Source organism: Ascaphus truei, chromosome 16, assembly GCF_040206685.1.
Source record: "Ascaphus truei isolate aAscTru1 chromosome 16, aAscTru1.hap1, whole genome shotgun sequence".
Taxonomy (NCBI): Eukaryota; Metazoa; Chordata; class Amphibia; order Anura; family Ascaphidae; genus Ascaphus; species Ascaphus truei.
Window position 1 is genome coordinate 43151446 of NC_134498.1, and position 24689 is coordinate 43176134.

The 24689-nt window shown below is 40.7% G+C and overlaps 1 protein-coding gene across 3 annotated transcripts in view; it reads right to left on the reverse strand.

The window, feature by feature from the left end:
- The window catches only part of IL1RAPL2 (interleukin 1 receptor accessory protein like 2), a 413104-nt gene that overhangs the window by 239254 nt on the left and 149161 nt on the right, over positions 1-24689 (reverse strand). The window contains exon 1 of one of the 3 annotated variants that reach the window (XM_075573335.1): positions 19474-19627. The exons of the other annotated variants lie outside the window; for them this stretch is intronic. The gene's annotated coding sequence lies outside the window, so the exon portion shown is untranslated. Of the gene's footprint in view, positions 1-19473; positions 19628-24689 lie in introns of those variants that run through there. 3 annotated transcript variants of the gene reach the window in all.

Here is a 24689-nt window from a genome sequence, read left to right on the forward strand (position 1 = left end):
TGATTCGATGCATTACATATTTCTAGGTGGAAATGAATGTGTTGAATATTTAGAGTAATTGTAGCTTTCACATGTTCGTTTGTAGAAGGATTCCACTTCCCTATAAAGCCTGCGGAACAGATGGAGTGGACAGATTTATTTATTTTTACACTAGGGAGTGGAAAGTTTTAGTTTTTTTTTTACATCACGTAGTCTATAATGATGTATATATTTTTTTTGTTTTACCCAGTGATTTAGGGCTATGAAAAGTCTGCCTGGGGCTTAGTGTGAGAAAAAGGTCACACATTACAGGTGCAGTTTTTAATTCTGATATGGGCCAGTGCTTTAACCACATGGAATCATTTCTGTAACATCACCTGACTCCCTCTCCTCCCCTCGCCTCCCCACCCCCATCCCCCCGAGACATGCACACTCTCACCTGAGGTTACCCATGCACTACATGTAACATCTGGATTTCTTCCATAAGGGGGAAGTTATTTGTTTAAATGGATGCTTTAATTCCAAGATTATTTCTCTTCAAATCCCGTGGTGTTACAGTTGTAGCTTAATAAATCTGATCTGTCTCAAAACTTTCTCCAATACTTAACATTGGATGCGCTAATCATTTTCTTCAGTATTTACTGATGCTGCATCGACATTGAAAGAAAAAATCATTCTGCTTAGAATCAGCAATGGGCAGAGAAAATAAATGTAGAGTTGTATGCTGCAGTTTTGTCAGGAAATTTCAGGATCACACCAAATCAAAATGGCCAGGCAGGAAAACCTTATCTTAGGCATTAAAGCAACTGACAGCTATTAAGCGTTAAAATTAAACAACAAATACAAATATCGCTTGTGGTGTATTTGGATGTCGGAGAGAGGACTGCAGCCCTGTCTTTCCCCATTATCGCTTAACAAACAATGCTTGCACTGCAGCCAGGGATTCTGGGTAATAACATGCAAATGAGTGTGTCACGCTTTACTTATCCATAATAACATGAACACCTACAAGGAACAAACTCCATAGGATCTAGGTTTTAAGTAATTTTGATCTTTTTTTTTTCTCTTGGAGGCAATTTATTGAGCACCAACAGTATGCAGTTAAACATGTCATAATGGAAAAAAATATAGTGTGGTATTTTTCCATATTGTTCACTATCAAAAACATCTAACAATCCACACATCTGACGTCAACATTAAATCCATCTAGAATCAAACGTAGAAATCTTGATGGGCTATGATGTTTTAAAGTCTCCAAGCGGCAAAACTAATGCAAAAAAAAAACTGTTAACCTTAAAATAAATATAATGGTTTTTGCTTGAATCAAATTATTAGAGTCACACATCTCTCTAGTCTGGCGCTACAAATGGAATTGTTTTAATGATCTTTTTAAACTTACTGTTCCACTAGGGGTCATTATCCCGGAAAAGTACTATACTACTGTATGTACAGTACAGGCATACCCCGCTTTAAGTACACTCACTTTAAGTACACTCGCGAGTAAGTACATGTCGCCCAATAGGCAAACGCCAGCTCACGCATGCGCCTGTCAGCACGTCCTGAACAGCAATACCGGCTCCCTACCTGTACCGAAGCTGTGTGCAAGCGGGGAGACTATAGAGCATGTTACAAATGCATTATTTACATCAGTTATGCACGTATATGACGATTGCAGTACAGCACATGCATCGATAAGTGGGGAAAAGGTAGTGCTTCACTTTAAGTACATTTTCACTTTACATACATGCTCCGGTCCCATTGCGTATGTTAATGCGGGGTATGCCTGTATACAGGACTGCCGACAGATTTCCCGGGGCTCAGGACTAGAGTTGGGGATGGTCTCAGCTGCTGTGGGAATGCTCCCTCTAATCCGGTCCAAGGAATCTGGATCTAAATGTCCTCTATTGAAATATATAGATAATGCCATTTTTATAAGCAATACCATTTATTATATGTGGCTTCAGATCTCCACTAATAAATGAAATAGATTCACGCAATTAATAATTGTAGTTATCATCTAGCACAAAGCTTGGAAACATAAGGCGTCCATGCAATTAAATCCTTTATTGAATGTTTCAGCTATTTGTGAATCCTAGCGCAGGCAGTATCGTTATTCCCAGTAGCTGTCTTGTAGAGAGGAAGGAGCTTAAATAGGAGGCTGATTTGATCAATAATTCACCATTCAGCCATATTTACAGACTCCTCTAAATTTATCCTCCAAACCTTCTAAATTACCTTTGCTGGGCTGGGCTTTGAGCCAAATACTCCCATCTTGCAAATGGTGCTCTAGAAATGTATTTTCATTTTGAGGAGGGGAGTAATAGACTTCTACATGCATCTCACACTCTCCTATTACACCGTGAAATCAGAATTCACCTGGCCGTTTCTCTTAACTTCTCAATACCAACAGGAATTTGGCCGGTCTCATTGTTTCGGAACATATTCCCTGTATATCCCTGTATTGTTTTCCTCATTTGTTTCTCCCTCCTGCAATTACTTGATTCCTTGTATTTACACGTAACTAGGTTGGAAAACGGCTTTCTGCCCATTAGAGAGGTGACTGATTTTATCCTACGACTGTACTGTAATTACGAATTTTCTCTAGCAAATTGGAACTGCTGTGCTACAAAGTGACATTTTCGGAACATTCCTTGTAAAGTAAGTTATTACTGTAGTTTAGGCTCCATTTAGATGTGGCAGCTCTGTTACGTCACATATCTTTTATGGCGCAGTGTACAATTAGCAATGTATATCAAAGGTGCATTAAAGTGGCATTTAATAGGTTTGCAAATTTTATGGAGTCATTTAACAAAGTCTCCCGGCAACAAAACCACGGCAAAACTTCAAACAAAAGATCTAATTGGCATTAATGGGAATATTTTTTCCTTAATGTTTAGATTGCCTTTATGGGGTACATGGTACAGCATCGCCACGCGCTAATTTTCCAGGGGCAGATCAGGCCGAGCAAAAATAGAAAATGCTTGGAGACACCGGAAAAATATATTGTCCAACAATATTTTTAAAAAAATGACTTTATTGAATCATATTAAAATACAAACTGAACGGACAAAAAATAATCACCCCACGCATTTCGCAACACTTGGCGTTTTTTCACCGAGAGCGAAATTGCAAAAGCGCGCAATTGTGTGCAAAATCACAAGAAAATACGGTCAGAGTCACACCGGCGGTAACTTGTTATTGTGAAATTACTGGTGCAATAATGTCTGCTGTATCTGTAAATGTACATATTTTTATATTGTCCTATTTAGTTATATTTTATATGTACATACTGTACATATTTTTATATTGTCCTATTTAGTTATATTTTATATGTACATACTGTACATATTTTTATATTGTCCTATTTAGTTATATTTTATATGTACATACTGTACATATTTTTATATTGTCCTATTTAGTTATATTTTATATGTACATACTGTACATATTTTTATATTGTCCTATTTAGTTATATTTTATATGTACATACTGTACATATTTTTATATTGTCAAATTTTTTTTGGCGGTGTCTCCAACCATTTTCTATTTTTGCTCGGCCTGATCTGCCCCTAGAAAATTAGCGCGTGGCGATGATGTACCCTGTACCCCATAAGGGCACTCTAAACTTCACATAATATAATGCAGTTACAATAGTTTCCAGTATTTCCATTTTGGCTTTGGGAAGTTTTAGCTTTGTTGTGCTGCCTCCTGGCCACATGTGTCCCAACAGTTATTAATGGCGAAGAAGCAATGGTTTATATCAGGGGGGGGGGGGCAACTCCAGTCCTCAAGGGCCACCAACAGGTCAGGTTTTCAGGATATCCCTGCTGCAGCACAGGTGTGCTGAAGCAGGGACTGATTGAGCCACCTGTGCTGAAGCGGGGACTGATTGAGCCCCCTGTGCTGAAGCAGGGACTGATTGAGCCACCTGTGCTGAAGCAGGGATATCCTGAGAACCTGACCTGTTGGTGGCCCTTGAGGACTGGAGTTGGCCACGCCTGGTTTATATCATTATTAGTAAAATCCTACAGTGTATATAGCACTTACTATTTGTTCCACCAGAGGAGACTTGATAAGCATGTATAGTAAGTTAACACTGAAAGAGGGAACCCCTGCCCCAAAAAGGCATTGCAATCTATTTGGGATGTTACCCTCTTACATAACCAGAATATGACTGATCTATAAATAGATGGAAACTAGAAAGTCAAACAGAAAGAGAAAGGATGAACTCTTTTGACATCTACAAGCCAACGACAGGGGCACATTTTTCCATACGGCTGACTGTTTAAAAATCTTGTTTAGACCGCTGCTTTAATCAGCAATTTATTATGTTATTGTAGTTGACATTTCCATTTGCTACTCACAGTCACAGTGACATCCCTTGACATACTTAAGCCTTATTGCCTATAGAGATGTATAAGCTGCCAAAACGGTGATCATTTTTGGTATTTTATTTATAGTTCAATTTCTTCTGTGCTTTAACAATTGAGTTATACTTACAAGCAATATTTCCATCTGGCCTCCTCTGTGAGGGTTCATAATTCAATGCATTTAGATAGGTCATTTTTATTGTTTCCTGTAGAGGGATGAGGATTTAACACCTTACCCGCCAAGGAGAATTGCAACATATATACAGGGCCAGTAGCTTGGCTTAATGTTCGCACTGCTGAGGAACATGAGGGACCCCGAGTGTGGCTTCCCTTGGCAGCAGGAAGTCTCTCCATGATGGCGCCCATTTGGAAGAACGGACTCCCCACGGCTTTTTTTGGTTGCCCGGAGTTGTGCCGTTATGCTTTTCATGTGGCGCCCCCGTGGGGACAGTAGGACTGGCTACATCTATTGGTTTGCTAAGCAAGCCTGGGAAAAGGCAGAGCAATGCATTATGGGTCTGTCAAGCACTGATTACGTGACTGAGGGCACTTATTTGTTGCGGGTAAAGTAGCACTGATGCCTATTTGGGCATTAGGGGATAAGTTACTTATAGCAGGTATACAACTTTCTAAACAGTGAGACACTGACCAGTTAGAGGAGGGGATGCATTACCTTTTGGGACAGAGGGCCCTTCTGGGGAGGCTGGTTGGTGGCGCTAGTGTTTAGGGTTGACAGGCGGCTTCTCCAAAAATACTGGACACCATGGAGAAAGGTGTGACTCGCTCCACGCGCCCTCGCACACCCACCTCTCCGCTCTTTCCTCCTCTTCCTGGCCCCAACCACCGGCTCCCGACACCTCCTCCTGCATTACCCAGCAGCAGCCAATCAGAATGGAGAAAGCTGCCCAGCCCCCTAGCAACAGCCCCGCTCTCTCCCTTCTCGGGGGAAATCCCACAGCCAACCAAGCCGGTCAGGTCACTATGTCCAGAGAGGTAATACCGGCATACACATACATGTCCAGTATTACCTCTCATTTTTTACTGGACTGTGTCCAAATACAGGACAGTCTGGTTTAATACTGGACACGTGGCCACCCTACTTACTGCTAGAGAAGGGGATACTCTTTGTGGACTATATAGGGTAGAGTAAATGGTGCTCTGACCTCTTGGGACCATCAGCCTGAAAGTCCATAAGCTTGAGTGTACAAACATGACAGCCAGAGGAAGCGACAGCAGGCTGAGGGGGCTTAGGCCGTGATTATACACCATGCTGGCGCGCGTCCGTGCACGCTCATCGCAGGCGCCTCTCGCCCGAGTGATGTGTGAATTATGATGGAAGTGATTGGGGAGACGTGGCGGATGCATCACGAGGCTGGTTCGCCGTGATTGGCTGAAGTGCCCACGTGACGCGGCCGTCACTAGAAAATAACCAAATTTCGGTATTTTCAAAACGCGCTCCATCGTGCGCGCACTAGGACCGGCCTCATAGGCATCCAGCAATTTGTGGTTGGCGCACGCGCACCTGCACCGTTGCGCGGTGTATAATCGCGGCCTTCGTGTGAAGGAAATCCTGCTGCAGGCCCTTCGAGTCATGGCCAGGAGAAGTGGCCCAGAGCGGGTGGGAGGACGTGTCTTCGGTGCCCAGTCAAGGGAGAGATGTGGTTTACCTGCGGAGATCTGCTTTTATTAAAGTGGCTGCAAACGTGGCAACACTGAAGCAACAGATTTATGAGTTGCAAATCTCTATTATAAACACAAGCAAACATAACTGAACGTACATCTTGAATTGACTGAGTATGTTTATTGTGAAGCAGAGATACAAGGTAATTGATCACCAACATTTCCAAACGTTATACAATTAGTGGGATAGTGTGTGCGGTTAAATAACGAGGCAGTCACTAGCATATTGCACCCTGTCCTCTATTCTATAACCTTGTACTCAGCTGTCAGACTCTACATAATTCCTTTTTAGAAGGTCAATTTAGTCAAAATCATGATTTCCTTTTGAAACAGCTATGTTAGAAAGAAAAAAAATGTGGCAATTATGTTTGTGTTCCTTTCTGTGAACTTAAATAGGACAAGATTTCAAGTGGAAAATATTACATTGGAATGGAATAACATTTCGGCTGGTTCATATAAAAAATGCGACATTACCAACAGCTCAAAGCTATATAGAAAGTGCTATGCTTTTTCTAGTGAAATGAAATTATCTGAGAGAAAAAAAATCTAATTTGTCACTGTGTTGGCTGGATATTTGGAACATTGAACTAACAATTCTATATGTCAAGGCTAAACTATAGCATTAATGTAGTATGAAAATAGCAAAAAAAATAATGTAGACTTGTGTGTTGCATTTAATTAGGATGCTTTGCTGCCAACCTGTTTGGCTTCTAACAATATCCTAAAACCGAAAGTCCGCAGCTCACAATCACCCCACTAGATTCTCATTATCTCTACTGGAAATGCGAACGACCTTCTCTGCGTTTCCCCGTTCTGATTCCGAGTGCTCACGTTTTAGTCCGAGGTAATTCAGGATGCAAAGAGAAATACGCATGCGCCATATTAATATCGCCTCACCTGGGACGAAGTACTAAACCGGCTTTCTCAAGGTAACACACATTAAAACAGATGGGCAAACCCTGGTTGTTCAGCTGTAAGATTCCGTGGGGTTTCCTCTAACCAATCTGATTGTCTCGGAGGAAAGTAGGTTTCACACCTGATGCATCTGTGCGAAAAGACCCCCTACCTTTAAAATGACTTTTCTAACTGTGGTCGGAAGCAACAACATTAGGATAATGGCAAGAATGACAGTTAGAAATTCACTGGGGATGCAAAATAAATGAAATCAATTAGTATCATAAATAGTGTCTCGCATCACACATACTGTATCAAACATTTATAGCGCCAAAATATTTTGTATAAATGATTAGCATAAAGCTGTTCATGAGGGGTTCACTCAATTCAGTGTCATTGGTTTCTATTATAAGACAAATAAATACAAAGAATATTGCCTGGGAAAGAATAAGTGGAGACTGGAGAGGTACGATTTTGGGAGTCAAATGTTTTGACTCTGTGCTTATTCCTGAACCAGCAAGGTCTGCAGAACCAATTGCTTTGCTAGAACATGCATGTTAACAGAACGCATCTTTTTAAGGTCATCTGCCAGTCCTTTAAAATCCGTCCCTAAACGGATCATAGAGCAGATGGAAAAGGCCAATGTGACCTGACTCTTTGACTTAATTATAGCAATATTAAGGCAACATATGGACTTTGTACATGCTGCCAAACCATATTTTTGGAATACAGTTTTTTCATGGAAATTCACAGATTTGCACGTTTGACTTCACAGCTCTGTTTTGCAGTTTGAGGTTTTATCTTAAAACACTGAATCTATTTATGCAAATGAGCCGCTGTTCCCAGGAATTGGAGGTGAGAACTAAATGCTGCAACAAAAAGAGCAGTTCTCGATTAAAGTACAAACAATTCCCTACAACAGGGGTGCTCAACTCCAGTCATGACCCCCCCATAGGTCAGGTTTTAAGGATATCCCTGCTTCAGCACAGGTGGCTCAAGCAGTGGCTCAGTTGAAGACAGCAAAGATTTAATTGAGTCGATGTCTTGCCTCTAAACCAGGTCTGCACGCATGAGGCCCTGGACTCCCTGTGCGGCCCGCGATGGCTTTGGTCCGCTCTCCCCCTACTCCCCCCCCCCCGTACCCCCCTGAGCCCCCTCTCCCATCAGAGGAGGATGGTAGGGAAGGAGCCCGCTCCAGCAGTGTCACCCGGAACTTCCTGTGTCTGCTGCTAGAGCGCACTTCTTACCACGTGAGGTCCTGCTCTGATACCGGTAGCCGCTACTTTAATACCTCCTGGGGCCTGCCTCTGCCGCAATCAGGTAGGCATGAGGGGGACTACTGAAAGGGACTGAGGGAGATATGATGATGGGGGGTGGTTGATGATGAGGGGTGCTGGGGGAGGATGATGATGATGATGATGATGATGATGATGATGATGATGATGATGATGATGATGATGATGATGATGATGATGATGATGATGATGATGATGATGATGATGATGATGGGGGCTTGGGTAGATGATGAGAGTTGCTGGGGGAGATGATGAAGGTTGCTGGGGAGATGATGATGAGGGGGTCTTGGGGGAGATATGATGATGATGAAGGTTGTGGGGGGAGATATGTTGTTTAATGCATATTTTGTATGTCTGCGGTCTCACCAAATAAACCGAATTTTATTTAACAATGCTGTCCTGCCTAGTGGATTGAAGGTATAAAGGTGTTAAAAGTGCTGGTCTTCCGTGACAGGCTTTTTAAAAAAGAAATGTATAATTTTCTATATAATTCTGTTTGAAATTAGAATATAATGTGAAAATATAAATTATTATTATCATCATCACTGACTCTTTCCTAATTCCTACTCCTATTTCAAACACTAACTACAGCTGCAATGAGTGACAAGAAAAAAAGAAAGTTGGAATCGGAGAATAGATCTTTTAACGCTGAATGAACAAATAAATATTTGTTTACTATGTTCCGAGACAAATTTCTATGCCTCGTGTGTAGCGAAATTGTAGCCGTTCCCCAGGAATATAATATTCGGCTGCACTTTTGACACTAAACATCCCGAAGTCGCCAAATTGGACGCACATGAAAAGAACAATAAACCAGCGAATTTTATGAAACGTCTTAGTGCAGAACAGCAGAATTTCAAGAAAGCGAACACGAGAACGAGGCGGCACCAAGCTCAGCTTGGAAATTTCGAGGGAAATTGCTGCTGCTGGAAAAAGTTATACTGAGGGTGACTTTATAAAGAAATGCATGTTGGTTGCCGTCTCTGGGTTATGTCCAGAAAAGAGGGGAACGTTTGAGAATGTCAGTCTATCACGCATGACTGTACAGAGGAGGACAGCGGACATTTCCACCAATCTTACTGATCAGCTGAAGCAGAAAGCCAGTGAATTCCCCTTCTACTCTCTAGCAATGGACGAAAGTACAGATTTGAAGGACACGGCTCAACTTCTTATTTTTATTCGAGGTGTTGATAGAAACTTTGAAATTTCTGAAGAGCTTGTTGGGATGTGCTCCATGTCAGGCCGGACAACCGGAAAAGACATATCCACTGAAGTAATAAAGAGCGTGGATGATAAGTTGGGAATAGGTTTTGCAAACCTGGTGGCCATTTGTACTGATGGTGCACCGGCAATGTGCGGAAAACATGTTGTTCTTATTAAACAATTTATCGGTAGACAAATAACCAAACATCACTGTATAATACATCTTCAGGTTCTGTGTGGCAAAGTTTTGAAGTTTGATTATATAATGTCAGTGGTGGTTTCTACCTCCGTTCTAGGGGACAGAAACATAGGACATTCCGAGCTTTCCTGGAAGAGGTAGACGCCGAGAGCAGCGACCTACTTTACCATATGGAAGTGAGGTGGTCTAGTCGAGGGCGAGGGCTCCAGCGTTTCGTTGCTTTATAAGAGGAAGTAGCCCAATTCTTAGAACAAGAACCAAGACAATTTCCTGAGCTTGAAGATGAGTCCTGATATCATGATCTTTTCTTCTTTTGTGACATTACAAGACATCTAAATAACCTCAACATTCAACTTCAGCGAAAAAATAAGCTTATATTTCAACTTCATGCAGCAGTGAAGGCTTTCAAAATGAAATTGAAGCTTTTCAGAAGTCAGCTGTTGAAAGGTGAAATGTGTCAGTTTCCCACTTGTGCACAGCATATCCCTCAGCACAAGCACACAGCGCTAGGAGAAAAATATGCTCTGAAAATTGATGGTCTGATTGAAGAATTTGACAGAAGACTCACTTTGTCTAAAGAAGAAGACATTCAATTGAAGATCCCTTTTCAGTGGATCCAGCAGACTTGCCATTCCAATTGCAGTTGAACGTTATTGATCTGCAGTGTTCGACAGATTACAGACATAAGCACAGAGAAAGCAGTCTGCAGGAATTCTACAGGAGTATGGACAGTGAAAAGTACCAACATCTTATTGAAGCTGCAATGAAAACGTTCAGCATTTTTGGCAGTACCTACATGTGTGAACAAACGTTCTCTATCATCAATGTGAACAACAACAAACAACGTTCTTGTCTGACTAATGACAATTTGAAAGACATTTTGAAGACGTCTACTACAAATATGAACCCGGAATACAACAAGCTTGTTGCTGAAAAGAGGTGTAATACCTCTCATTAAGTTTGTGAGATGATTAGGAAATTAGTGGATTTTAATTAAAATATTTGAAATGTAATTTTTTTTTTTCAAGTAAACATGGCAAATAAATGTTTAATTTTGAATAATAAATGCTGTTTTCACCCGTGCGGCCCCAAATCTGTTTTCCTTGGACCATTTCGTCCCTTCCCCTTTTACAAGTTGTGCAGGCCTGCTCTAAACCTTTTAAACAGCAGCAGTTCACATTCAAGGTGCATGAATTTGCTGTATGTTAAGCGCTCTGTAACATAAATCTGTACTAAGTATGACTGCAATAGAAGAGATGTGTAAATCACCGTCTCAGCAAAAATGATGTAAAATATTAAATTGGGTATTTTGTGAATTCTGACAGACAATCGAGCTCTGACAAAGAATCAACAGAATTCTCCAGGCAAATCAGTGAAAGAACCAGTGATTTTAAAAAAACTTTAAAATAACACATACAATCACAATGTGACCTTATCTGGTGAGGGAGGAGGGGGTATGATACCTTCTATTGGACCAACTAGTAGTTGATATGTTACAAGCTTTCCAACCTCTCCTTCATCGGGTATGAGCGGACAAAAGCTTGTAACATATCAACTACTTGTTGGTCCACTTAAGGTATCGTACGCCCTACTCCCTCTCCCTCCTACTCCCTCTCCCTCCTACTCCCTCTCCCTTCTACTCCCTCTCCCTCCTACTCCCTCTCCCTCCTACTCCCTCTCCTTCCTTTGTTACTACCTGGAAGAAAGGACCAGCACAGCCCCCCACCCGTCTTTGCTTATCTGTTGAAAAGTGCCATTGTCCATAACCACTGTGTCTGATTAAAGGAGAAGGTCATCAAGTTTTTTTTAAGTTAAAAGGAGAGGGTTATCTCATCTTAACATGACCTACATTACATCCATGCTAAACACGGACAGGGTTGGTAAGTTGTAAAGTAGAGGAAGCGCTGGAAGTGCAGGTTTGTAAAAGGTAATTATGCCGGTGGCCATTGCAGATCCTGCACCTGCAGACTTCCAACACTGGCACACGTGCAGTACACATGAACCTCTTCACAATTAGAGAGCGCCGAATTTTTGGGGCCAATTTGGATCGGCCAGTTCGTATGATCCGCGGATCACTCTCCAAAAGGGAAATAGGCAATTGCGCAGCTCTCTCTCCAAAAAAATCCGTCTGGATTGCACTTAATGGCGAATTTGAATGAATCTGTCCGGATTTGCAAGTATGGAGCCCGCATGCGCAATTTGGCAAAATAATCTGCGGAATTTCAGGAACATCATTTTAACAGTTTTGCCCCTCTCTATTGACTATGAGGGATCGACAGATGTATGAAGACTTATGGAAAAAGCTTAAAGTGAGGTCACGCTGCAGATGGCCCCCAATCCCTGATTGGACCCCTCCACAGAGGTAATCCTGCAGAAGTCGCAGTCCCTTTGCCCGGTGCCGAAAACGGGAAGTCGTGCAACATCTGTATTAACTATAATCTCACAACTGAGGCAGAAACAGGCCCATATTTATCAAGAGAATGGGATTCCACTGAATGCCCCGGAGTTTTATCTTTGATAATTCTGGTTCTTTTGTGCCAGTGTTGACGCCAGGAGACGTTAGTAAATAACACCATAAACCTCTCCACTAGGACCATTATGCATGATACAAGTGCAGGCGTGGCCAACACCAGTCCTCAAGGGCCACCAACAGGTCAGGTTTTCAGGGTATCCCTGTTTCAGCATGTGTGGTTCAATCAGTCTTTGACTGAGCCACCTGTACTGAAGCAGGAATATCCTAAAAACCTGACCTGTTGGTGGCCCTTAAGGACTGGAGTTGGCCATCTCCATACTAGTGAATACCCATGCCACTCTGTGTGCAAATGCCATGTTGCTCTCTTCCAGATTCCGTGCAATCAAGACTAGAAAGAGAAGGGCACTTACCCAATGTCACAAGGAGCCGACATCGGGAGCCAGGTCCCCCCACGAGCATGCTTTTCTTTCTTTGTTTAGACATAGGATTGATGTAGAGGGTCTCCGGAGCTGAACCCCATTAATATACACAAGTGGGACCCCTGATTATGGAGGTACAGACCTTCCGTAGGGGGTGCTAGTAGCCGCTCCGCTCGGCGAGCAGGGTTCACGTAGTGGCGGGGTTCCGAAGCTCAGAGCGCCCTGCGGGCCAATAGGAAGCCGTGACGTCATCCGACGCTGCTTCCTATTGGCCCGCGTGACGCGAGAGCTTTAAACTTTGCTGAGATACCGGCACCCCCTTCGGAGGTCTGTATCTCCGGAAGCAGGGGGTCCCCAAAGCTGAAATGAATGGGGTACAGCTCCAGAGACTCCCCTGCTTCAATCCTATGTTAATAAATAATAATAAAGTGCATGAATTGCTCCTTTGAAGCCGGTATCCTTGTTTTCGTTGTCACTGCCTTTGTTCACGGAGCCGCTCCTTCTGCCAGCACCAGTCAGCAAGCCGTTAATATTTATCCATTTTTAATTGGGCACTTGAAGACGTTTTGGCACTAAATGAATAATGAAATGAAGGTTGTTGAGACGACAAGTACATTTTGATAGCTTATTTACTACAAATTGCAAACCGCTTACTTTTGAAAGCAATTTACTTTTGTTACCTCACCTTATTAAAATGTGTGCAGCTTCAGTTAAATAAGAATTGCCAAGCTAGCAGTTCTAAGAACACTGCCAAAGAGTTGGTGCAAAGCCTTCTGATGCTGACATGTTAATAACTACAATGAAAAGTTTAGTTGAACCTGTTCACTTTGTACACATTTTTACAACAAGCGGGTAAGGAACGTGAGGCTCTATATATTAAAGTCTCCTGGCTGCAAAACGTGGGTAGAAAACAAAATCAGATTTATCAAAGGCGATACATACCAGAAAAAGCGATGAGACAAAGTAATTACAGTATAGCAAGTAAAAAAGTGACAAAACCCCTCCAACATACAGTAAATAACAATCCCACTTGTGAGCACATTCTGAGACAGGTCTGCAACCCTGCCCTTCCCCGTTATCCCCTAGCATGCACTGCACAGTCTGAGACAGGTCTGCAACCCTGCCCTTCCCCGTTATCCCCTAGCATGCACTGCTTCCACTGCAGCCAGGGATTCTGGGAAATGACATGCAAGTGAACAATCCCAGTGTGTCACTTTTTACTTCCTGTCCGTTTTAACATGGATTCCTATACGCGTATGCATGCTGTATTACACAACTTTTCAGCACTGCCTGGGTTAAAGAGATGCATAGCCCAGTGTTTTTCAGCAGGGGTTCCCCGGGCATCCCTAAAGGGTCCCCTAAAATTTTAAGGTCATTTGAAAATTGTACTAAATACAGAAGAATTTAAAATGCATCTAATCTCAGACACGTTATTAGAGAGGGCCGGGTTCCTTACAATGCATCTGATCTCAGCCGTGCTATTAGAGATGGTTGGGGTTCCTTACAATGCATCTGATCTCAGACGCGCTATTAGGGAGGGTTGGGGTTTCTTACAATGCATCTGATCTCAGACGCGCTATTAGAGAGGGTTGGGGTTCCTTACAATGCATCTGATCACAGACGCGCTATTAGAGAGGGTTGGGGTTCCTTACAATGCATCTGATCTCAGCCGCGCTATTAGAGAGGGTTGGGGCTCCTTACAATGCATCATTCACTAATTAAAAGTTCTTTAAATGGCACTTTTACCATGTATTGCATTTACTAATCTGTGAAAAATGTTTTACATGCGGAAACACTGACGTCGATTAATAACTTTTTACTGCTATTTCTGAAAATCAGTCTTAAGGCAACACATTGCTTACAGATTCGATATCCAGAAGTCTGGTCTTTTAACTCCTTTTCTGCAAGATGGCCCTACAATGCATTTACCATTTTACATAATGTAATTTAAAATATAAAGTGAAATTGCTAAAATGCTACATTAAGGCCTAAAAGCTTTAAAGGAGTCAAATACATCTTAGGTTACATAGTTACATAGTAGAAGAGTTTGGAAAAAAGATACGTCCATCAAGTTCAACCCATGCTAAATTTAGACGAGAGATACTTATTCCTATATTTGTATTTACAGTATGTACAATATATTGATCCAGATGAAGGCAAACACAAAACCCCAGTGAAACATCATCCAATGATATCTCATAAGGGGAATCATGCATTCCTTCTTGACTCCAAGAATTGGCAATCAGATTACTCCCTGGATCAACATCCTTCCCATGTTTACTTATTTGGTATATCCCTGTATACCTTTCCTTTTAAAAAGATGTCCAACCATTTTTTTAACAAATCTATTGTATCTGCCATCACAGTCTCCATGGGTAATGAATCCCACATTGTAACTGTCCTTACTGTAAAGAACCCTTTCCTTTGTTGCTGGTGAAAACTCCTTTCCTCCAACCTTAAGGGACGCCCACATATTGTTTGTACTGCCCTTGGGATGACTCATTATTTTGAAAGTTCCTTGTATTGTCACCTGAATATATTTGTATATAGTTATCATATCCCCCTCTTATTACATTCTCTGTTGCCAGTCTGGAGTTTAAAGGGTTTACATGGTAACTTCCTCAAATTTGCAAATAAGTTTCTCTAACCGCGGCTATATTTTATAAATGGTATATTCTTTCTGGGAAACATCTACCATTTCTAGAAAAATTAAAATCCCATTCAGATCTGCAGCAAAGGTTTCTATGGGAAAACGTGTTCTGAAATGTGGGATAAATACATTAAAATCAAAGTTACTTGAAATATTCAATTTTGAAGAGGACACATTTGCAATCAACAAAATGTAATGACTCCAAGGAATCTGAAGTCTGAACCTATAAGATGTTATTTTCAATATACTGTACTCTTTGCAGGCAAGCAAACAACTTGCGTCTGACAGGTGCGTGTTTAATGCAAGATGACAGAAGTAAGTCTTGCATTGAAGTCAAAGTCCGCGCGTATTCACTTTAAGCTTCAAGAAAATGCCACAGATAATGGCCAAGGACCTAGCAAGAGATTAATCTGACATATTTGTCATTCAATTCCCACTATTTCTTGTACTCCTCTGAAACATATACATATTGCAGTATAATGTAGAGTATAACAGTATAACCAGCCCTGAACTTTCAAGTTCATTTCCCCTAAATAACGTAGCCCTATAATAAGTTGGTTTGTGTGACTATTACACCTGCCGGTCCCAGGATTCACCTCCCATGCTGCTGTTACCCATAAACCGCAACCGAAGAACTTAGGGGTGAAATGGGAATCACTTCAAATCATTTAGAAAGCCTTCCATTTTTTATCTGAAATTGCTATTCCCCTGTGCGTCCTGCTTTTGAGTAGGCCTCATTTAGCAATGGTGTGGTAAATTGAAGAAACCTGAGGGGTTTTTTTTTTTATAGATCAGTTAATTCCCAGAGGTTAAAAGCATCCAAACTGTTATATTAACATGTAAAAAGACGTCCGTCTTTACTAGAAATTAGTCTTTATTTTGTGCCTGGGGAGCATGGGTGTTGACCGGTGGGGGAGCGCCCGGACAACTGTCCTGGACCTTGCCGGACCTCTGCTATTAACCGCCTAGGTGGACCTTTACCTCTGGCAGGTACCTTGTTGACAGATATGGCCTCTCGGTAAACAATGGTCAGGACCCTTTTCAGAACTGCCTTATATCTAAGCCCTGAAGCCTGCATCTGTGACATTTTTCAGTTATTTGTACACTATTAAGGCAGGTAATTCAATATGCTGAGAAGTGGGTGATCGCAGTGTGATCGTCCGAAACCCCCCATCCAAGCCACTTGAATTACTCCCTAAGTGTGGCCAGTGCTATAATAGAGTTGTCATTGTACAATCTACAGTAAATCATACAACATTTCTGAGCATGTTCACCTCTGACACTGGTCCAGAGACTATAATCTGTAACCGTACTGCATTCCGGGCTTCCACTGCAGCAAAGGATTCTGGGTAATGACATGCATTGTAGAATGGAAGTGACTGCTTAAAAGGAGCAATACATTCGATATCCTACATGTGTGTGTTTTAAAAAAAATCAGTTCTGTGATTTTAGAAAATACTGCATTTTTTTTTTTTAAATTCAACTCAATGGCATTTTTAAATTTTTAAGATACTTATGCATCCTTTGATTGTTATAGCAGGTTTTAGCCCACCTCCCTAGCAGTGTAATATATTTGTAACACTTTCCTGTTTGTGATCATTTGTTGCCAATGTTCCCAGCAAACTGTAAAAATAGATAATATTACACCTTAGTAATCTCAGGATACATTGTAGCTGCTGAGTTACACTGACTGAAGCATTGCTTGAAACTGACTGGCAGCCATTTAGTGAACCCTGGGAACTAAGGATCTTTGCGAGTATGAATCGATCGGCACTGTAAGTAATTAGCTTTCAATAAAGGTCATCAAAGGCTTCATGTATTAAAACAAAAAGATTATTTTATTTTTTTAAGAGCCGCTCGAAGGGCCTCTAAGACTCTAAAATACTCAAATGGATACAATGTTACATTGTTACATGTGAATGAAAAGGGTTAATGACCTAGGGGGGTGACAAAAAGCTTGCGTCATATTAATGCAGCACACCCTGTTCTGTATATGAAGGAAATTGCTTTGTGTAAAAGTTAGCTGGAGAGATGGAAGCCTACAGAACCAGTGATATTTTTTTTCCCCTCCAGTATTTTTCTTTGGGTTATATATTGTAAATCGGGGTGGCCAACTCCTGTCCCCCCACAGCAGGCCAGGTTTTTAGGATATCCCTGCTTCAGCACAGGTGGCTCCGCCTTCAAGTTTAACCTGCCTGATGGTAATGATAATACATTGACTTGTAAATATATCTCTTGATCAAGTGATCTAATGTTTGGTAAGAATAGAACAATATACCTGACCTTTTTTCATTTGAAATTAAATTGGATGAAGTATTAGGATCTGAAGTTTACAGGCCCCATTAGTAAAATGCAAATTCACCTTTTGCCTTCTATCTTAATTAAGGTTTGGGATAACTTCTAATTGTATTCTGCAACAACTCTTGTGGGATTGTAATGTTCATTTATTAAATGAATCATTCAATTGAATTGATCTTTTACACAACTTTGGAACCAGGTTCTGCATGTATTCACTTACTACACACTCTGGGAAGCCTACTGGGGTTAACATTAAATTAAATTGTTTTTCTTTCTTCATTGGATCGATGGTGCACTGCTGAGAGTTGCAATAAGAGTTAATAGGAAATTACATTTTCATTCTTTAAAGTCCTCCCCATGGCAGAGAAGCACTTAGACCCTCCAAAATCCAGTTCATTTTGTGCAAAAAAGTTGGCAAGCGTTTTTTTTTTTCATTTTGCAAAATAACATTAACAACATTGCTCCAGACCCTGAAATAGGGCTTTTGCCAGAGAGAGATTCCAATTTAGTAGAGTACCCACTTATATACCTCCCAAAACCCTCATCTATACAACACATAGAGAGTTACCTGGGAACACTGCTGAGATACCTGGGAAATTAGCTAATTTACATATGCAAATAGACTATTTTACAAGGTATCTCAGGTGTGTTCACAGGTATCTTTTCATGTGTTGTAAAGAGGAGTGTTTTTGGAGGTATTAAGTGAGTACACTTCCGCAGGGGTGCGCAAACTGGGGGGGGGGGGATTTTCTGGGGGGGGGGGGGGACGCAGCGCTTACAGAGTCCCTGCGCTATTCCCCAAAGCATTTACATTAAATGCCGGGAAGCGCGTGCGAGTCGTCTGTAAGCTTCCTTACCTGGTCTCCAGCGGCTTCTGGCGACGCGTCGCAAGGGCAAAGCGGCGTCAAATGACATTGTGATGTCATAAGATGCCGGGAAACAGGTAAGGGGGGAGAGCAGGCAGGGGGGCGCAGAGGGAAAAGTTTGCGCACCGCTGCTCTACAAAATTATCACAAAAGCCCTATTTCAGGGTCTCGCATTGTGGAGAAATATCTTAGATTTCTGTAGCATCTAACACAGATTTTGTGGGGTTTTTTTAAATCCCTGTAAAGCAAAATATCTTGCAAAAAAAAAAACTAACTAAAAATGTCACAAGTACAGGTGGAATAGAAAACTTCTTGCATGCAAGGTCGGGACACTGCAGCACTTCAGAGGTATTGTAAAAAATTGGCAATTTGTTGAGGTGGTCCCCAACTTGGACTTTTGTCAAGAAGTCACATGACAAACATGATTTTACGAAGGTCCAAGTTGAGGACCAAAATGTTGATTTCACCTCAACAAATTGCCAATTTTTTACAAGACCTCTGATGTGCTGCTGTGTCCCAGCCTTGCAAGAAGATTTCTATTGCTGCTGATTACGCCATTTGGCGCTGGGCGTGCACCCGAGGTGCTTCCTCCTGCAGTGTCCGCAGAATGCACCTTTATTTTTCTGTCCCACATCTAATAATGATTCTGACTACTGACTGAGAAGATAAGACAGAGAGGGCTGTGGTCTTCTCTTAAATTCTCATAAAAGCTGCCTTGGCATATTCAATGTATAGACCAGTGTTTTCAACCAGGGTTCCTATGAAACCTTGGGTTCCCTGGGCATGCCTTAAGGAGTCCCTGCAATTTTCTAGTCATTTGAAAATCGTATCAAATACTGAAGATTTTACAATGCATCTGAACTCAGATGCACTATTAGAGAGGGTTGGGGTTCCTTACAATGTATCTGATCTCGGTCGCGTTTTTAGAGAGGGTTGGGGTTCCTTACAATGCATCTGATCACAGAGTTGCTATTAGAGATGGCTTGTGGTTCCTCAGAATCTCACAGGGTTCTTTAACCGTCAAATATAAGAAGCTTATTAGTTATTTCTCACACCTGGAACTAATCTGTTATCCAAAGACCAGGTCAATATGATATGAAGACTTGTGGCGACGACTTAAGCACTATTTAAAGGATGTTTACATTACCTGCCGTCTGGCAGAACGTTTGTCTCAATTTCTCTGTCAACAGCTGTATAAATTCTGTCCCTGAGGGTCAATGGCACAAAAGGCATATCCGGTGATGACAAAAGAAGAGCATGTGCTTGCAAAACACAACAAGAAATCTGCAAATTCTGAGAAAAACAACAATTTAGCCAATGATCGTTAGAAATTGCCAGCTGACAAAGAGCAAAATAAAAAGGTTTTGTTCACACATTTGTAGTAGTAACATTATTTCCAGTACAGATATTGTCATTGATACAATCCCATGTTTTTTTAATATATATTATTCTTCCATATGTGACAGTCACTCACTAGAGCCATTACACATCAAAATCAGGGAACCATCATTAAAGTGAGGACAACTTAGCAAATCAAATGTGACTCCAACCCAAATCAGCGGTGGGAGAATCGGTAATTCATTCTGGCACACTAATTAATTATCACACAGATTGCTTATTGATTTCCTCGCTTGCACTCTGATGCACTATGAAGCATGCTCATTTTGTACAAAGTGCTGATAGAAAGGGAAGTACTGGCAGCTCAAAATATATTAACATATAGAACAGGATTCAAGCATTTTTTTTAAAATAATCCTTAGTATTAAAGTAGATATTTTATTCTTTATCCAAATCATTATGAGGCTAAAAAATATATCATTTATTACAATAAGCCTTTGGACATTAATGATTTAAAGAGGTAGTTTATAATACCATTAAAGAGGAGCTTTTGCATACCCCTAGAAGTTGAATAAGTAAGCCTGAAGAAGAGATTGCACGCCACATCTGTCTGAATGGGACTGCCAGGGACCCCCGCTGTGTTAATCCGATGGGCCATTAGTCTGTCTGCAGAAATGTCACAGAAATGTTGCAGCATTAATGGGAGATTGCCCCAGATTTTCCCAGGCAAGTGTTGGGATACTCGTGGCTGCAATCAGTACCTGTTTAATCCATGCACCATAAAGCTCTTTCATTTTGCTTGTAATTAAGAACATTAATCCTACTTTTTAGACATTTCATTTACCTGATTCTTTATTGTATATATTGTTTAACTGAAGACAGACAGGCTTGCAATGGACTGATACGGGGGGTTGTACAGTACCAAGGCAAATATGGAGCAAAATTGATGCAAATTGCGTCTCTGCACCACAGTCTTTGTCCCAAGTTTGGGAGGAGATACTACATGCACAGATTATAAAGAGGAGATACAGCAAACTCTGCAACACACATCACTTTTTTATATTGTATTTGCATTCAAATCCGCCAGATTTGAGGTGGCATAAACTTTTCTGCCAAACAATTTGCGTCAGATGTATGAAATACTTTGATACATGTGATGCAAACACGAGCAGAAAGTGGATCAACGCGTCAAAACAAACTTCTATTTGCACTTATTTTTACATTTCCCCCATGGTTCAAAGAAATACCCCATATGTTTCGCACAAGAATGGGGCTTTCCTAAGGTTTGTGGATTTTGCATAACAGTTGTTTGGTTTGATTTAATTGGTTTTACATTGCATAAGCCGATAGTACCAGTGGTACTAAAAACGTGCCGTTTATACATCAGTTAGTCAATTAAAATTTTAATTTAATTTTAATATTTCTACCCAACCTGCCAATGATTTCGTCTCATTTCAAAATAAATATCCAGCTTGTCTTATTTTCTTTTTTGGCCGGTCCTGTCTGTTTCTCCCAATATTATTGGATACGCGAGCGAAGTGAAGACCAACTATACTTTGTGGCCACTTGGGTTGTGTTTGTCTGTTTGCTATGTTCTTGTGATCTCTCTCCAGAGGCAAAACCCCTTGACCGATCCTGATGAAATTTTGAGGGTACCCTTATGCCATCCTAACTTAGATCTGCCAGAAGTTTAAACCAAAACGGTGCAGCTCCCATCTTGGAATTATTGTTTTGTTTCTTGAAATTAAACGGTACATCTCATCGACCGGTTTCTTGATACAAAACGTTCAATGTCTTATTTTGCAACTTTTACTACATTTGCAGACAATTTGCTTGAACCATTTCAGAGAAATTAAATATTTAAAATGAAAATTAATTGGTTACCGGGGTATCAAACATAGTACAACAACAAGCTGTAGCTTTACTTTGACATCTACTGTAGGTGGCAGTGATAGTTGATTGTTTTTTTGATTGTTTTTTCATGATATCTATGATATCAGATCTTATTATTATTATCTTTTACTTGTGAAGAGCAAACATATTCTGTGGCGTAGTACAATGGGGTACAGAGTTATGAATATTACATAAACAGTTACAGTACATACAGGTGAGTTCGAACACGCACAAACAGACACAGAGAGGTAATGAGGGCCCTGCTCCTGAGAGCTTGCGCTCTATAGGGAATGAGGGATAAGGTTGAAACAAGAATGTAAGGTGGCTGCTCATTGTAGGGTAAGATGTGGCTTTGGGTAGAATATGGCCCAGTCTGATAGCTAAAGCTATTAAGTTTTTTTGGGGGAGGGGGGGTGTTACATAGGGGGAAGATTGGTCCAGCCTTATCTTGCATTAAACGAGGTATGGATGGAAGGAAAGAAAGCATAATTATGCCACTGTATAAAGCCTTAGTAAGACTACACCTTGAACATGGAGTACAGTTTTGGGCACAACTCCATAAAAAATACACTATGGAACTAGAGAAAGTGCGGAGAAGAGCCACCAAATTATGTGGAGAGGCTAAATTAGATTTGTTTACATTAGAAAAGAGGAGTCTAAGAGGGGATATGATAACTACATACAAATATATTTGTCCTATATTTGAATATAGCGTTTGCCTAGTATTAGATATTACAAAATGTAAGCTGTTAACTTCTCTTTTGATTGGTTTCCTTATTTATCTACAAATTGAAAAATAGGAAAAGGGGCTTCCGTAGAACATTTGGGCTTTTAGATATAGGAGTACATCTAACTACTGTATGTAAATAGGCATTGTGCAGAATCAAGAGCATAGTTAGTTAGACAGAAGGGAGCCTGGAGTCTGCTTGCATGTGAACATCTTTTCATAAGGCACATTTGTATTCTTCTTTTGTAATAAGCTTCCAGCAATCCACAACCTGAATGTTACCTCCAAACAAAACTCAATAGATGCACATTATGGTGCTGAAATGGCCAGCAACACGTTTGAACATTGCATTTCCAGAAGCAAAGGTGTTATAAGATTAAGTTGAAACATGACACATTCTATTAGGTTTTATTGAAGTCAGGTAAGGAGTCAGATGTAGTGAATGCTCAAATATACCAGAGCCCCTTCCAACGTGGGAGGCAACATGTAGAAGAAAACAGCTGGACATGGTTGTTTTTTTTTTTTTTTTTTTTTTTTACAACGTTTCTTACACTCCCTTTGTCTTTAGAAATTCAGATTTTTTTCCATTGAAAACCCTGACAATAAATAATAATAATAACTTTATTTATGTGGTGCTTTTATCACAGTGATTCACACATTTCACGCTAACAGTTACAAAACAAATGAAAGTAAAACATTTAAAGCTGTAAAATGGACATTAAGTAAAAGGTGACACTGTGTGCTCATTTGCATGTCATTTCCCAGAATCCCTGGCTGCAGGGGAAGCATTGCATGCTGGGGGATAATGGGGAAAGGCAGGGTTGCAGACCTGTCTGAGATGTGAATGTGCTCACAAGTGAGATTTTTATTTGCTGTACCGCTAGATTAAAATATAAAAAATATTGAATGAGCCGAATATAGAATTGAATAATACTGTAAGGATTGCATGTCTGATAGATTGTTATTCCCTCATCACATGCCTGGGCTAAAGAGAGGTCTTGAGTCTGTTTTTAACTTTTTCCAAGGAGAGGGCATCACGGACATATATGAGGTAGAGAGTTCCAGAGAATGAGAGCACTGTGGCTAATAACTCCGGCCCGGAAAGAAGTCAGCGAGATTCTGGGAACTGTTAGGAGTTCTTTATCTGTGGGTCGAGGCAAGCGAGTGGGAGCAGGCCCGCTGACCACTTTCCTGGGGCTCAGCACAACAGTTTCCACCAGGGCACCCCACCCCAGGCCCATGGTGGTGGTGTATAGTGATTTCTTGTGTTTCACACTTAAAGTTTATAGACAGATATCTCTGATCTGAACCCACAAATGAAGACCAAGCATGTTTATTTACATATGTCATCAGTGCACCCCCCCCCCCAACAATAACACAATATATACAATTATAACGGGAGTTTTCATAGGATTTAATGGCAGTGTTTGTGCAGAATCTCACAACACATCACACAACGCAACAATGAAAACGGTGACATTTGTATAGTTTCTTAAATATGATTCATTATGATAATACATACAAAACACCCCATATATATTCTTTATTAACCACAGCACATAATGTCTCAAACTAACCAGAGACGTTGGTTAATTTAGCCACAGCAATGTTAATATGTCGCGTTATTTCATTAGAAATATGTAAACAGGGTTATTAATCACGGTCTAACTAATTTGTCTTGACAGTTAAGAATTTCTTGCTAGGACATCATTTCAATTAACACAGTGAGCCCATCTGTATAATTTACCTTCTGTTTCAACATGAAAATAATTCATCCTTCTGCATGAGTACACCAATTGTACTGTACATCCATGTTTGTCAATGATATTGATATTCTTTTAATTTTCTCAGACATGTATGAGGAATTCCCCTGTCGTTTGATATATTATAATGCAAAGGTGTGATGCTTTGTGATATTGTAACACATCAACAATAATATATGTGCAGAGTTCAAATATTTGTTAATGAGTTAGTTTATTACCCCAGTGCATTTAATGCATTTTTATTTTTTATGCACAATTTTCGTTAGGGACTGTACTGTATATTAAAGATGCAGTAGCGCCATCTGTCATGTATTTCAATAGACTGTTTTGATGCTCCCAGCATGGTACAGTTTTGCTTTGACACAAAATTGATTGAAGGTCAACCCAATAATGATATTCTACAGTGATGGATTATCCTGACAAAACACTAAATCAGTCCGTACAAATGCTCAACTGCTTCTCCAAATTACTGCACAATGGATGAGACCTTTGCTTAATGCAAACTATAAATATGTGATGAGAAAATCATTTCGGAGTTTGCCATTTCACATGCATGGGCCCTGTGTGCCTTTCGTAAAGGCACTGCAGAGATAATATCAAATGCATATGTTGGTTTAATATGTATTTTAGGCCATCCAGAAT